The sequence below is a fragment of the Arvicola amphibius genome, chromosome X (genome assembly GCF_903992535.2).
Source record: "Arvicola amphibius chromosome X, mArvAmp1.2, whole genome shotgun sequence".
Taxonomy (NCBI): domain Eukaryota; kingdom Metazoa; phylum Chordata; class Mammalia; order Rodentia; family Cricetidae; genus Arvicola; species Arvicola amphibius.
Window position 1 is genome coordinate 94,964,505 of NC_052065.1, and position 15,344 is coordinate 94,979,848.

Here is a 15,344-nt window from a genome sequence, read left to right on the forward strand (position 1 = left end):
GCTTCTGGGTTGCAGAGGTTAAACCCTTCACTTTTACACAAGAAGGTAGCATAAGGGAAAAGAAAACTCATGAAATAGAGGACACCAGGATGAGAAAGCACATAAACCCCAGGGGATGGAATGATGGTGCCTTGTCTGTGTAGACGACATCACTGGAAGGTACACAATGATATTTTTCCTCTTCCCGGGTCATCACAGCACCCTGGGCACATGCAGTGATTCCCGTGACTGCATACACATAATGGGAATGTGAGCTTGTACGATTGCCATTCCCCTGGCAAGGACTCTCCCTCTCTGTGTGCACTCAGGCCCCAACTTTCATGCCAGAGACATCCACGGGCAGCATGAAGGAGGCAAGGGAAATCGGCCAACGACATAAATACACAAGGTTTTGTTTTCTCTCCATTCAGGCACTGAAAATGATTCTTTGAGGTGGGCATCATTACTTCCTTTGCATACAGGGGCTCAGGGAGTGCAATGCTTAGACTCGGGAAATTCTAAGGAGGCACCAGATGAACACTGATGCCATCTTAAATGGATTCCTCTGAACAACACTGGGACAAATAGAGCATGGAAATAGAGAACAGCAATAGAGAGGAAAACAGTTTGAGAAAATGGGTATTGAGCCCTACTGATATAAGTCAGCACATGAGTAAAGAACTATGGAGATAAGTGAGCAGTATACTAAACACCAGGTCATCACTGAAGAGGACTAGGAGAATTATAACACTTAAACCTATCACAGCAGTAAGTGATTAACTAACTTTCACAAATATATATCCAGGGACATATTATACATGCATGAGTATACACAACACACACTAACAAATGTCAATGTAAATACACAGCTCGCACCTCGGAGAAAGAAGGAGACTTCTCTCTGTAGTCAAATATCTGTGAGTAAACATGAATGAGACAGGTTTAGTTTAGTACAAATTCCGTGTTTCATTGTGGAAACAGTTTCATGAAGTTTTTATAGTAACAGAATGAAGAAACTATAGACACTCCTTACGTACATTGGTGATAATATTAAGTAGACTATTATGGTAAAGCAGAGAAACCTCAGCTACAGGCACAAGCTGCTATGTGAAGTCACTCAGTCCTTTGACTGGTAGAAATGTAAAGCTTTGTTAAGGAGACATATTCTGATATTTTAAATGTCAGGTCCAATGTCATCTGTTAGTGACATGGTGTTAGGTAAGTCCAACACAGAGGGCCCAAGGAGTGGCTACTCATGGGCTCAAGAGAACACAAAGGAAATTGTAATTAGGCCCTGGGACTGCGACTTCCACCATCTCCATATCACTGCAGGTCTAAGAGTCAATCAGCCAGTCTTTGCAGACCAGCCTCTGCCAAGGAATTCCTGTACACACACACACACACACACACACACACACACACACACACACACACCACCTCTCACTCTCACTCTCCTAGCTTCCTGGTGTTTACTGAGAGCTCAAGGGGTAGAACCACGTTACAACAGATTCATCTCTGACCACACACGGGATGGTGAGAGCTACTAAATTATGTGCTTTGAGCGTGATTCCTGTGACGATGGCCATGGACATGTCTTTGGGGCATGTTTCTCATTTGTTTTAGACTCTCAATAATAACCTGTAAATGCTCATAAGGAAATGGGGACAAACTGCATTACGCTATCAAATAAAGTTTTCATCATGGAGTAATCCATGCTTTCAAAAAAAAAAAAAAGAGATCCTTTGTAAGTATCATTGACACTTGGTTCCTGACAGTTCACAGAAGATTTAATAATTTTTTCACAGAAAATATGATACTTAGGAATGGTGTTTTCAAAATAATACCAGATATGGTTGAATCAAAAAGCACAAATACTTGTGAATAATCCAGGCACATGGAACCATAGTGCTGATAGGCTGAAAGATTTCCAAACATTATTGAATTGGAGACAACCTCCATTAATGAAGTACATGTTATGCTCATGGCTCAAGCAAATCCTTACTATTAAGATGTGTATTGATTCAAAACTGAGCTACAGATTCAATGGAGTAACAATAAAATTTCACTTATTCTTTTTAAAAATTGACTGGATAACCCTAAACATTGTAGATTAAATACATACCTTGTGGAAAAACCTTAGAAACAGATAAAGGTAGAAAACAGGATTGCCTGAGAGGAGGCCTCTGTTTGAACCTGCAGTAATTGGACCAGCCTGCTATTGAATCAAAGTTGGCAAGTAAAAGACCAAAACCAACAGTGCACGCTCACATCCACACATTTCCAGATCACTGCCTATTTCAAGTCAACATTTCCCCTGTATCCAATGCTGGCATCAAGCTTGTGTGTAGTGTGTGTAGTGTGTGCTGAGAAGAACTGACCATACTCCTGCTTCAGCCTCCCAGGCACTGGGATTACCGGCATATGTACCGTGATTGGAATATTGGAGAACTGATGTTTGACAAATAAGGCAATTTGGTGCAGAAAGATGGCCTTTCAGGAAGCAATTCTGAGGCAAGTGTATTGCCTCAAATGTAAATACAAGATAAATAAGTAAACAATAAAATAAATAATAAATAAATAAATAAATAAATGCAAACCCACAAATGTAAATGCAAGAATATAAAAAGCAGCCTATAAATGTCAAACAGAACACAAGAAGAAAATCCCTGTCACTGGGTGCTAGGGAAAGATTTCGCAGAAAAGACACCAAATAAAAACCGTAATTGAAGAACTGGAAAAGGTGGGATCTTACAGTTTAAAATCATCTGCTCTTCCAAAGACATGGATGAGAATTGAGAGGATAAGTCTGAGGCTAGGAGAAAACTTAGAAATACATATATCTGATAAAGCATTTCTATGAAACATACGGAAAATCTCAAATGTCAGTCAGAAAGTAGTAATATAGACCCGTGAAAGGTTTCGGGTGTGCTGTTCAAGGGGGCATTGATAGGATTGCCCCTTTTATGGAGATTCATTAGAGATATTAAGGCCATAGGCAGCATCGCAGGGATTCTGAGGAGAGATCAGGGCCACCTGGCAGGGTGGGTCCCACGGAAATGGAAATGAAAATGCCAAACTGGTGACAAGCACAAAGTGTCCCACACCTCCAACCCCTTCAGAGGCAGCCAAGGTAGGAGAATCACTGAGAGTTCTGAGCCAGGACAGGACACAGTGAAATGCTGTCTCAAATCCAAGCACAACCGCAGATTACTAAAAAGAAAATCCTCTAAGCAAGTGCATATTTCAGTACTCATCTGAAACATGCAGGGTAATTATCGACCAGCATTTAGGCTTTCCCACTTAAATCTCACGGGTCCTATGGGCCAGCAATCTCATGCCCTTTTCACAGAGAGGGAAGCCGGGATCACAGCCTGCTCATTCTGCCCCATCTCCCTCCTGCTCACTCTCCCACAACTCCCTGCCTGGACAATGGCTCCAGCACTCCCGGGTACAGAACAGCACAGGAGGAGGCAGAATGGCCCCAAGTCTCTCTCCTTCCGGAGATACACAGGCTGCAAACCCCGAGGTAGTGGAATCCCTGCATCTGCCTCCCAACCCTCAGGAAGATTCTGGTGCTCACCTCCGGGAACCCATAAGCTCAACTCAGTCCAAACACCAGGAACTGAATGCTCGTTTCCAGGACATCGCCCTGTCGCCATTTGAAAATGGTCGCCATAATGACCCCCGGTTTCTATGACAACCGCAATGCTGCCTCCCCTGTAGTAACCAGGAATGGTTCCGCCCAGCCCTCCCTTTCTCTGAAAGCAAGAACTCTTCTCCTCCCCTGTTTTCACCCAAGAAAGCATACCCTTTAGAGAAACTGCCACCACCACGAAAGCAGAGCTTTCCTTTCTTGTTCGATCTGTGAACAAAACACATCTCTGGAAGCATGACCACGTTCTACTCACCAGACCATGGCGATGTCTACGGAAATGTCACAAAGATGAGCATTGTTGTCACGGTGACAAACTAGTAATTTCATCCAATAATATGCATATATGACCTCACCACGGGAATTTAAAGTCTGGGACACCTTGCACAGAAACATCCTGAAAAAGAAAAGTGAAAGGTGAAAAGTATTGTCTTGGAGATGCCGGGGCTCGAACCCGGGGCCTCATATATGCGAAACATGTGCTCTACCTCTGAGCTACATCCCCACAACTGTTAACAGCTTGATCAAAGCTATGTGAATTCAGAGAGACCGAGCCAACATTCAGAGATTCTGCGAGGAAGGGTCTGTATCAGCTCCTGTGAGCATATTGGATTCCAGGTTAAGTTTAGTGTTTTAATAGGATTCTTGGGACATTTGTTGGATGAGAAAACAATCTATTTTCAATCGAAGAAAAAATAATCACAATAAAAATAATAATAACAACAATAATAACAACAAACCTTATGCTCTTTGAAGCAAGGCAAGCTAACAATGAATGATACTTTGAATTATTCAGTCCCAATAATTTTATTTCAACTTTACCTTGCAGGATTGGTTCAACATGCCAGTATCATGTGGAATTAATAATTATATGTTTCTGACTATTGATATGCGGTCCTATCTGAGAGTATGAGTAGCTTCCTGAAACTCTCCCTATCATATGTCCATTCTCTTTTAAAAACCGCCTTAGCTTTCAGGGCTTGAAAGGCAGTTTTTTCTAATCTTGGTCAGGCTGGTCATCCGTTTCATAATTTTCACAATACTGTCCATCACTCCATTTATGGCAATAACTAAATGTGCGGTAGCTATTGGTTCATCAAACCCTAAGGTGCTGTCACTTTCTGCATGTTTATGTATCTCACTGTATGCTTTGTAAGTTTCAAAAATGAGAGCTTTTCTGAACTATGTCCCCCTTTTCACACATAATCTAGTATACGTCTCAACATACAAAATCATTAAATAAATATTGTATGTATGTTCAGATCAGTGAAAAATTGTATGTTTTAAAAAGAAAGCAATCTATCTTTTTTCATTTTACATACCAATCCAAGTTTCAGCTTCCTCCACTCCTCCTGATCCTTCCACTTATCCCCCCACCCCACCTCCATCCACTCCTCAGAGAGGGTAAGGCACGTTGCCCAGAGGAAGGACCAAGGCCGACCCCATCATATCCAGGCAGAGCAAGGTATCCATCCAAAAATAATGGTTTCCAAAAAGTCAGCACCAGCAGCAGGGATAAATCCTGGTGCCACTGCAGGTGGCCCTGCAGTCTGCTCCAGCCATAAAACTGTCACCCACATTCAGAGTATTCAGCTTGGTCCTATGCTGGTTCTTTTCCTGTCTGGCCAGAATTGGTGAGCTCCCATTATTAGCTCAGGTAAACTGTTTTTGTGGGTGTCCCCATCATGGTCTTGACCTCTTTGCTCATATTCTCACTCCTCCCACTCTTCAACTGGAAAAAAATAATAATACCTGAGAAGATGCCAGACTATAGAAGACTGTGTCTACAATTAAGACATTGCTTAACCTCAACAATTATTGGAACACTATAAAGAATGATATCAAAAGAGGGCTTTAATATATAACTCCTACATAAAGACAAGGAGTAATTGCAAACAGGTAGAGCTAGCAAGGGAGAATGAGAGCTACCTAAGTAAAATGAAGACACAAGCAAAAAGAGAGGGATGGAATCAAAAGATAAATGAGGGCAAAAGTAGAAGCAGTAACATCTCAGTGCTGATTGTGGTCTAGGCTTGAGGTGTTGGAGAAGTACTGATACCCAAATGACCTAGAAGTAATAAAATGTGACTCAGTATATCTCTGTAGGCCATGACTCTTTTCTGTTATCCTTCAGCCTGGGAATCTTCCTTCCATTTTATTCATAATAGATTTTCCCCCATAATATATCCTGATTATAATTCCCCTTCACTCTACTCCTCCCAGTTCTGCTCCACCTTCCCTTCTATGAGGATCCACTCTGTTTCTATTTGCCAGTAGATAATAACAGGCTTCTAGGAGATAAGAGCAAAGCACAACAAAATAAATTAGAATAAGACTTTAAATCACAATTATCAAATAGAATTTGGATGAGGCAAAGAAACAGGAGTAAAAGCGCCCACAAGAAGACCAAGAACCAGAGACCAGCACCGTAAAAATACAAATGAAAGTTCTTCCAAAATACTGAAAGAGATAATATACACATTGAAGACCTGGTGCAGACCTATGCCTGCCTCATGCTTGCTGCTTCGGTCTGTTTGAGTTTCTGTGAGTTGATTTAGAGGGACTTGTACTCCAGTTGGTAATCAGTCTACCTCAAATTCCAAATAAAGCACTTTCGGCATATACTCCAAGGACACTTCAGCCTACCACAAGGACACTTCCATGTGATAGTTGTATTTTCTCTTATTCTAATTAATTTTGTTATTTTTATCTCTTAGGAGCCTGTTGTTTTCTAATAAGAATCAGGAAGTGGGTGGGTCTGGATGACATGGAAGGAGGGGAAGAACTGGGGAGGTTAAAGGGAAAGGAAACTCTAATCAGAATATATTGTACAAGAAAAATATGTCTTTTAAACATAGGGGGAAATAAGAAGTGTATCAGGACAGCTATCGTGACGTCATGCTTCTAACATTACCTTGCTGTACAACTGTCCCTGCACACAGGAAATGCCTCCCTTCTCACCTCGCTTTCACTCAAAGCAAAAGGCCTTCCTTAGAACGCTACCAACTGAGAAGCAGAACTCAGATGACCTAGGTGGGGACTCAGACAATTGGCAGAACTCACTTTTGGAAATGAACTATCTCCTGTCAGGAATTTTTGTATTATAGCGGTGAGTTTATGGATCTACCATGAAGTCATAGCTATGGATATATGGTAGGACTGTGCGCATAAGGTAACTCTTCAGAGGAATGTCTAAGATGGCCATACATCTATGGCAGAAAACTGCAAGATTTTTCTCCAAAACCTTGACTAAGCAGTCAAGCAACATTAGAAAACACAACAACAACAACAACAAAAAAAAAAAAACCAAAAAAATGCACAAGACTGGTATAGCTGGGTCCTGAGGTAGACTGATTCCCAATTTTCTGAGAAACCACCATACTGATTTCCAAAGTGGCTGTAGAAGTTTCCATTCCCACCAGCAGTGAAGGAGTGTTCCCCTGACTCCACATCCTCTTCAACATAAGCTGTCCTCATAATTTTGATCATAGTCATACTTTAATTTACGTTTCCCTGATGATTAAGGATGTTCAGCAATTCCTTAAATGTGTTTTGGCAATTTGAGATTGTCCCGTTGAGAATTATCTGTTTACTTTATACCCCATTTTTTAATTGGATTATTTGGTATTTTGAGCCTCTTTTCTTCACTTCTTTACATATTTTGGCAATCATACCTCTGTCAGATGTGGGATTGGTGAAGATCTTTTCCCATTCCGTATGCTGACATTTAGTCTTGTTGACTGTGTTCTTTGCCTTACAGAATCTTTTCAGTTTCAGGAGGTCTCATTTATTGGTTGTTGTTCTCAGCGTCTGTGCTACTCCTGTTATAATTAAGAAGTGGTCTCCTTTGCCAGTGGGTTCAAGGATACTTCCCACTTTCTCTTCTATCGGGTTGAGAGCACTGGATTTATGTTGAGGTCTTTGATCCGTTTGGACTTGAGTTGTGTGCATAGCTGTACATATGGATCTATTTGTAATCTTTTATGTGTTGACACCAGTTATCCAGCACCATTTGTTAAAGATACTTTCCATTTTCCATTGTATATTTTGACTTGTCAAAAATCAGGTGTTCACAGGTGTGTGAATTAATGTCAGGCTCTTTAATTTGATTCCATTGGTCCATGTGTCTGATTTTATGCCAATACCAAATTGTTTTTATCACTATAGCTCTATAGTGAAGTTTTAAGTCTGGGATGGTGATGCCTCTGGAAGTTCCTTTATTGTACAGGATTGTTTTAATTATTCTGAGTTTTTTTTTGTTTTTCCATATGAAGTTGAATATTGTTCTATAAGTCTGTGAGGAATTGTGTTTGGATTTTGATGGGCATTGCTTTGAATCTCTAGGTTTCTTTTGGTCAGATTGCCATTTATATTATGTTGGTCCTACTTATCCAAGAGCGTCCATGAGCATGGGAGATGTTTCCATTTTCTGATATCTTCTTCAGTTCCTTTCTTTAGAGACTTAAAGTTCTTGTCATACAGGTGTTTCAGTTTTTAAGTTATAGTTACCTCAAGATAATTTATATTTGTGGCTCTTGCAAAAAGTGCTGTTTCTCTGATTTCTTTCTCAACCCGTTTATCATTTGTATATAGGAGGGCTACTGATTGGTTTGAGTTAATCTTGTATCCTGCCACATAACTGAAGGTGTTTATCATATCAGCTATAGGAGTTCTCTGGTAGAGTTTTTTGGTCACTTATATATACTATCATATCATCTGCATATAATAAAAGTTTAACTCTTCTTCCTTTACAATGTGTATCCCTTGAGCTCCTTTTGTTGTATTACTTCTCTAGGTAGGTATTCAAATACTGTATTGAAAAGATACAAAGAGAGTAGACATCCTTGTCTTCTTCCTAATTTTAGTGGAATCACTTTGAGTTTCTCTCTGTTTAATTTGATGCTGGATGTCAGCTTGCTGAAAATTGTTTTTATTGTGTTTAGATGGGTTCTTTGTATCCCTGATCTCTTCAATACTTGTACTCCAGATGGGACTCAGTCTGCCTCAGATTCCAGTTATAGCACTTTGGGCATATACCCCAAGGACACCTCAACCTAACAAAAGGACACTAGCTATTCCATGTTCATTGCCACTCTATTCCCAATAACTCAAAGTTAGAAACAACCTAGATGTCTCACAACAGAATAAGGGATAAAGAAAATGCTGTACACTTATATAATAGAGTATTACTCTGAATTTAGAAAAACGACATCATGAGTTTTGCAGATAAATGGATGGAACTAGAAAAAAAAACTTTTGAGTGAGGTAACCCAGACTCAGAAAGACAAACATGGTATGTACTCACTTCTAAGGGGATATTAGATGTAAAGCAAAGGATAACCAGGCTGTGATCCAAAGCTACAGAGAAGCTAGGTAGCATGAAGACCCAAGGAGGGATGCATGGATTGCCCTGGGAAGGGGAATTAGATGACATCACCTGGGGAAACTGGGGGTGACCATGTGGTAAAGGAGAGTCAATGGGGAAGGAGAACGTGGGAGAAGAGGATGGTCATAGGGAATGGAGTGGGAAAGCAATAAAAGAGGTAACTTGATAGAGAGAGTCACTGTAGTTTTAGGGAGAAACCTGGTGCTAGGGAAATTCCCAAGAATCCACAAGGATGATCCCAGCTAAGACTCCTAGCAGTAGTAGAGAGGGTTTCTGAACTGGTCTTGCCCTCTAATCAGATTGGTGACTACCCCAACTATTATTATAGAGTCTTCCTCCAATAACTGATGGACTCAGATGGGCCTTCTGTATGTGGAAATATAGTTGTGAAGTTTGGACTATCTGAGGGGCCCCTGGCAGTGGGATCAGGATCTACCCCTGGTGTGTGGTCTAGTTTGTTGGCGGACATTCTCTGTGTTGAGATGTGATGTTCAGCCTTAATGCAGGGAGGAGGGAATTGGTCCTGCCCCAAATTAATGTGCCCTTACCCCTCTGGAGGGGTAGAGGAGGTGTGGGCTGGGGTGGGGAGGCAAGGGGAATGTGAGGAGGGGTGGAAGGGAGAACTGTGGTTGCAATGTAAAATGAAAATTTAAAAACTTGATCAATTTAAAAAACAATAGAACTCCCCCCAAAAAATCCTGCCATCCAAGACTTGTGGGCCATGTCTACATTTCCAGCGCTTAGGATCAGGAATGTAAGACAAAACAATAAACATTATACTTTATATATAATTAATGAAATACAAACATACAATTATATTTCTAACGTAAATATGATAATAATTCACCATTGTAGCAACACTCCATTTTTATTGTTTTTATTGAGCTATGCATTTTCTCTGCTCCCTTCTTCTCCGTCTCTCTCCCCTTCTACCATCTCCCATGAACCTCAAGCTCCCAATTTACTCAGGAGATCTTGTCTCTTTCACCTTCCTGTGTAGATTCATGTATGCTTCTTTTAGGATCCTTTGATTTATGTCTAAAAGCCACTTTTGAGTGAATACATATTATAATTTTCTCTCTGTGTCTGGGTGACTTCAATATTTTTTTCTAGATGCATCCATTTTCCTACAAATTTCAAGATGTTATTATTTTGTAGCACATTTTCTTATTTTTTTATTTTTATTTTTTGGTTTTTCAAGACAGGGTTTCTCTGCAGCTTTAGAGCCTGTCCTGGAACTATCTCTTGTAGACCAGGCTGGTCTCGAACTCACAGAGTTCTGCCTGCCTCTGCTTACCGAGTGTTCGGATTAAAGGCGTGCACCACCACCACCTGGCTGTACCACATTTTCTTTATCCATTCTTCAATTGAGGTGCATCTAGGTTGTTTCCAGGTTCTGGCTATGACAAATAATGCTGCTATGAACATAGTTGAACACATGTACTTGAGGAATGATTGAGCATCTTTGGATTATATCCCCATAATTAGTAATCCTGGGTCTTGACATAGATTGCTTCCTAATTTTCTGAGAAATTGCCATAAGGATTTCCAAAGCAGCTATACCAATTTGCACTCCCACCAGCAATGGAGGAGTGTTCATTTGACCCCACAACCTCTCCAGCATGAGATGTCATCAGTGTACTTGTCCTTCGCCATTCCTACAGGTATACGATGGATACTCAGAGTTGTTTTGATTTGCATTTCTCTGATGACTGAGGTTGTTGAACATTTCCTTAAATGTCTTTCAGTCATTTTAGACTCCCTTGTTGACAGTTCTCTGTTTAGGTCTGAATCCCATTTTTAGTGGATTATTTGTTCTTTTGATGACCAATTTCTTGAGTTCTTTTTATATTTTGGATATCAGCTCTCTGTCTGATGAAATATCAGAAGTAACAGCCACCACGTTACTAAAGGTATTTATCAGCTGTAGGAGTTCTTTGGTGGAGTTTTTGGGGTCGCTTAAGTACACTATCATATCATCTGCAAATAACGAAAGTTTAACTTCTTCCTTTCCAATTCAAATCCCGTTGTTCTCCTTATGTTGTCTTATTGCTATTGCTAGAACTTCGAGCACTATATTGAAAAGATAAGGAGAGAGTGGACAGCCTTGTCTTGTTCCTGAATTTAGCGGGATGGTTTTGAGTTTCTCTCTGTTTAATTTGATGTTAGCTGTCGGCTTGTTGTAAATAGCTTTAATTATATTTAGGTATGACCCTTGTATCCCTAATCTCTCCAAGACCTTTATCATAAAAGGGTGCTGAATTTTGTCAAATGCTTTTTCAGCATCTAATGAAATGATCATATGGTTTTTTTATCTTTCAGTTTATATGATGGATTACATTGATAGATTTTCGTATGTTGAACAAGCCCTGCATCACTGGGATGAAGCCTACTTGATCATAATGGATAATTTTTTAATGGGTTCTTGGATTTGGTTTGCCAGTATTTTATTGAGAATTTTTGCGTCAATGTTCATGAGTGAGATTGGCCTGTAATTCTCTTTCGTGGTTGAGTCTTTGTGTGGTTTAGGTATCGGGGTAACTGGAGCTTCATAAGAGGAATTTGGTAATGACTCTTCGGTATCTATATTATGAAATACATTAAGGATTATAGGTATTAGGTCTTCTTGGAAGTTCTGGTAGAATTGTGCATTGAAATCATCTGGTCCTGGTCTTTTTTTTTTTGGTGGGGAGGTTTTTGATAACAATTTCTAATTCTACGTCGCTAACAGGTCTATTTAGATTGTTTACCTGGTCCTGGTTTAACTTTGGTATATAGTACTTATCTAAAAAATGTCCATTTCTTTTACATTTTCCAATTTTGTGGCATACAGGCTTTTGTAGTAAGATCTGATTCTCTGAATTTCCTCTGTGTCTGTGGTTATGTCCCCCTTTTCATTTCTGATCTTATTAATTTGTTTGATCTCTCTCTGCCGTTTGATTAGTTTGGATAGGGGTTTGTCAATCTTGTTGATTTTCTCCAAGAACCAGCTTGTTGTTTCACTGATTCTTTGGATTGTTTCTGTGTTTCTATTTTGTTGATTTCTGCCCTCAGTTTGATTATTTCCAGTCTTCTACTCCTCCAAGGTGAGTCTGCTTCTTTTTTTTTCTAGAGCCTTCAGGTGTGCTGTTAAGTCTCCAGTATGTGCTTTCTCCATTTTCTTTAAGTGGGCACTTAGTGCTTTGAACTTTCCTCTTAGCACTGTTTTCATATTGTCCCATAGGTTTGAGTATGTTGTGTCTTTATTTATATTAAATTCAAGGAAGACTTTAATTTCTTTCTTTATTTCTTCCTTGACCCAGGTGTGGTTCAGTAGTTGACTGTTCTGTTTCCATGAGTTTGTAGGCTTTCTGGGGGTAGCATTGTTGTTGAATTCTAACTTTAATCCATGGTGATCCGACAAGACACACGTGGTTACTAATATTTTTTTGTATCTGTGGAAGTTTGCTTTGTTACTGAGTATGTGGTCAATTTTTGAGAAGGTTCCGTGAGCCACAGAGAAGAAGGTATATTCTTTTTTATTTGGGTGGAATGATCTATAGATGTCTGTTAAGTCCATTTGATTCATTACCTCCATTAAGTCTGTTATTTCTCAGTTCAGTTTCTGCCTGATTGACCTGTCCATTGGTGAGAGAGGAGTGTTTAAGTCTCCTACTATTAGTGTGTGTGGTTTGATGTCTGTCTTGAGTTCTAGTAATGTTTCTTTTACATAAGTGGGTACTTTTATATTAGGGACATAGATATTCAGGACTGAGACTTCATCCTGATGAATTTTCCTTGTTATGACTATAAAATGTCCCTCTCCATCTCTTCTGATTAATTTTAGTTTGAAGTCAACTCTGTTAGAAATTAGTATGGCCACACCTGCTTGTTTCTTAGGTCCATTTGATTGATAACATTTTTCCCAACCCTTTACTCTGCGTAGATGCTTGTCTTTGTGGTTGAGGTGTTTTTCTTGTAATCAACAGAATGTTGATCCTGTTTTCATATCCAGTCTCTTAGCCTGTGCCTTTTTATAGGTCAGTTGAGTCCATTGATATTAGGTGATATTAATGACCAGTGGTTGTTAACTCCGGTCATTTCTTTGGTAGTAGAGTTTGTGTGTTTCCCTTCTTCTAGTTGTGCTGTTGAGGGGTCGCTAGATGTCTGAGTTATTGTGGGCATTGTTGGACTCCTTGGTTTGTGATTTTCCTATTACTTTCTGTAAGGCTGGATTTGTGGCTACGTATTGTTTAAATTTGTTTTTATCCTGGAAAATTTTGTTTTCTCCCTTGATAGTGAATGAAAGCTTGGCTGGGTATAATAATCTGGGCTTGCATCCATGGTCACTTAGTTTCTGCAGTACATCTATCCAGGATTTTCTGGCTTTCATGTTTGCTATAGACAAGTCAGGTATAAGTCTGATAGGTTTACCTTTATAAGTTACTTAACCTTTTTCCTTTGCAGCTCTTAATATTCTTTCTTTATTCTGTATGTTTTATGTTTTGATTTTTTTTTTGGTTTTTCGAGACAGGGTTTGTTTTGATTATAATATGGCAACGGGATTTTTTTGGATCCAGTCTATTTGGTGTTCTGTATGCTTCTTGAACCTTCATAAGAATGTCTTTTTTTAGGTTGGGAAAGTTTTCTTCTATAATTTTATTAAATATATTTTGTGGACCGTTGAGCTGTAATTCTTCTTCTTCCACCCCTATTATCCTTAGGTTTGGTCTTTTTATTGTGTCCCCGATTTCCTGAATGTTTTGTGATGAGAATTTGTTGGATTTGCTGTTTTCTTTGATCAGTGTATTTATTTTCTCTATGGTATCTTCAGAATCTGAGATTCTTTCTTCTATCTTTTATATTCTGTTGGTTATGCTTGTTTCTGTAGTCTCTATTCATTTACATAGATTTTCCATATTCAGCCGGCCCCCTGTTTGTGTTTTCTTCCTTGCGTCCATTTCAGTTTTCAAGTCTTGCACTGTTTCTATTATCTGTTTGATTGTTTTTCCTTGGTTTCCTAGGATATCATTTACGAATTTACTCAATTCTCAAACTTTTTGTTATTCTTCTCATCCATTTCTTTAAGAGAGTTTTTCACCTCCTATTTAAGGCACTCTATTACTTTCATAAAGTCAATTTTTTTCTGCTTCTTCTTGATTGCAGTGTTCAAGTCCTCCTGTTGTAAATTCACTGGGTTCTGGTGCTTTCATGTTGTTTCTCAAATTGTTGGAGGAATTCTTGCATTGGCACCTGCCCATCTCTTCCTCTGACTAATCCCCTATGGATCTTCTTGAATAAGTTCAATTCTCTCTGCTGGCCAGGGAGCTGGCAGGCAAAAGGCCTAACTTGCTGCAGGCAGGCTATTGGAACAAAGGACTGACCACCCGCCTGGGTGCACTCACTACCCGGTCCCAGCACCCAAACAGGCTGAAGGGGGGGGGGGGGGATTTTATGGCCCTGAAGACGGGAGGATGAAGGGGGGTCTGGGTGCAGGCTGGGAAGGGACAGGAAGGGAGGCAGTATCTGGGGAGAATAGCCGCTGCAGGAAAGTGTAGAGGACTGAGGAATGTTTGTGGTCCATATCGGGCGGCTGCCGTGGGTCAGGCACTCACTCACCCCAATGAATGATGGATCTTCTGGTAATCACGTCTCGCCGACAAAGGGCCTACCTTTTTGCAGGTAGGCAATTAAAACAAAGGAACTCCCACCCTCCAGGGTGTACTCACTACCCGGTCCCAGCACCCCAACAGGCTGAACAGGGGGATTTTATGGCCCTGAAGATGGGAGGATAAAGGGGGAGGTTTCTGGATGCAGACTGGGAAGGGACAGGCAGAGAGAGACAGTATCCGTGGGGGAATAGCCCCTGCAGGAAGATCAGGAAGTGTAGGGGGTTGAGGAATGTTTCTTCTTACATCTTAATTTAACCCATTTCTATTAATTTGTATTAATTGTATATGACTTAGCTTATTGGCAAGATTCTAACATGCTTCTGTCTCAAGCAAAAGATCCATGGCTTCTCTCACTCTGCCCTTCTTCCCAGCATTCAGTTCTGTTTTCTCCACCTACTGAAGTTCTGCCCTATCAGGCCCAAAGCAGTTTCTTTATTCATTTAACCAATGAAAGCAACACATGAACAGAAGATCCTCCTACACCAATATAGGATATGAGCTACTGTGACTTTCCTCTTTAAGTACTAGTAGTTATGGAAGATCCTAAACTTTTCTTCTAAGCTCCTGCTTGATTGTTCAAACAAACCACATTCAAGGAGTTCTTAAGGTCTGGTCCAGTGGGGAAGACTATTAGGTAAGTGACCCAGTATCAGTTTAGTGGCTCTGGTCAGTTGAG

General features: G+C 40.1%; 1 non-coding gene across 1 annotated transcript; it reads right to left on the reverse strand.

Moving 5' to 3' along the window:
• Window positions 1–4,064: 4,064 nt before the first annotated feature.
• On the reverse strand, window positions 4,065–4,136 carry Trnaa-cgc. The gene has a single exon. It is a non-coding gene; the product is annotated as a tRNA-Ala (tRNA).
• Between the last annotated feature and the right edge of the window lie 11,208 nt (window positions 4,137–15,344).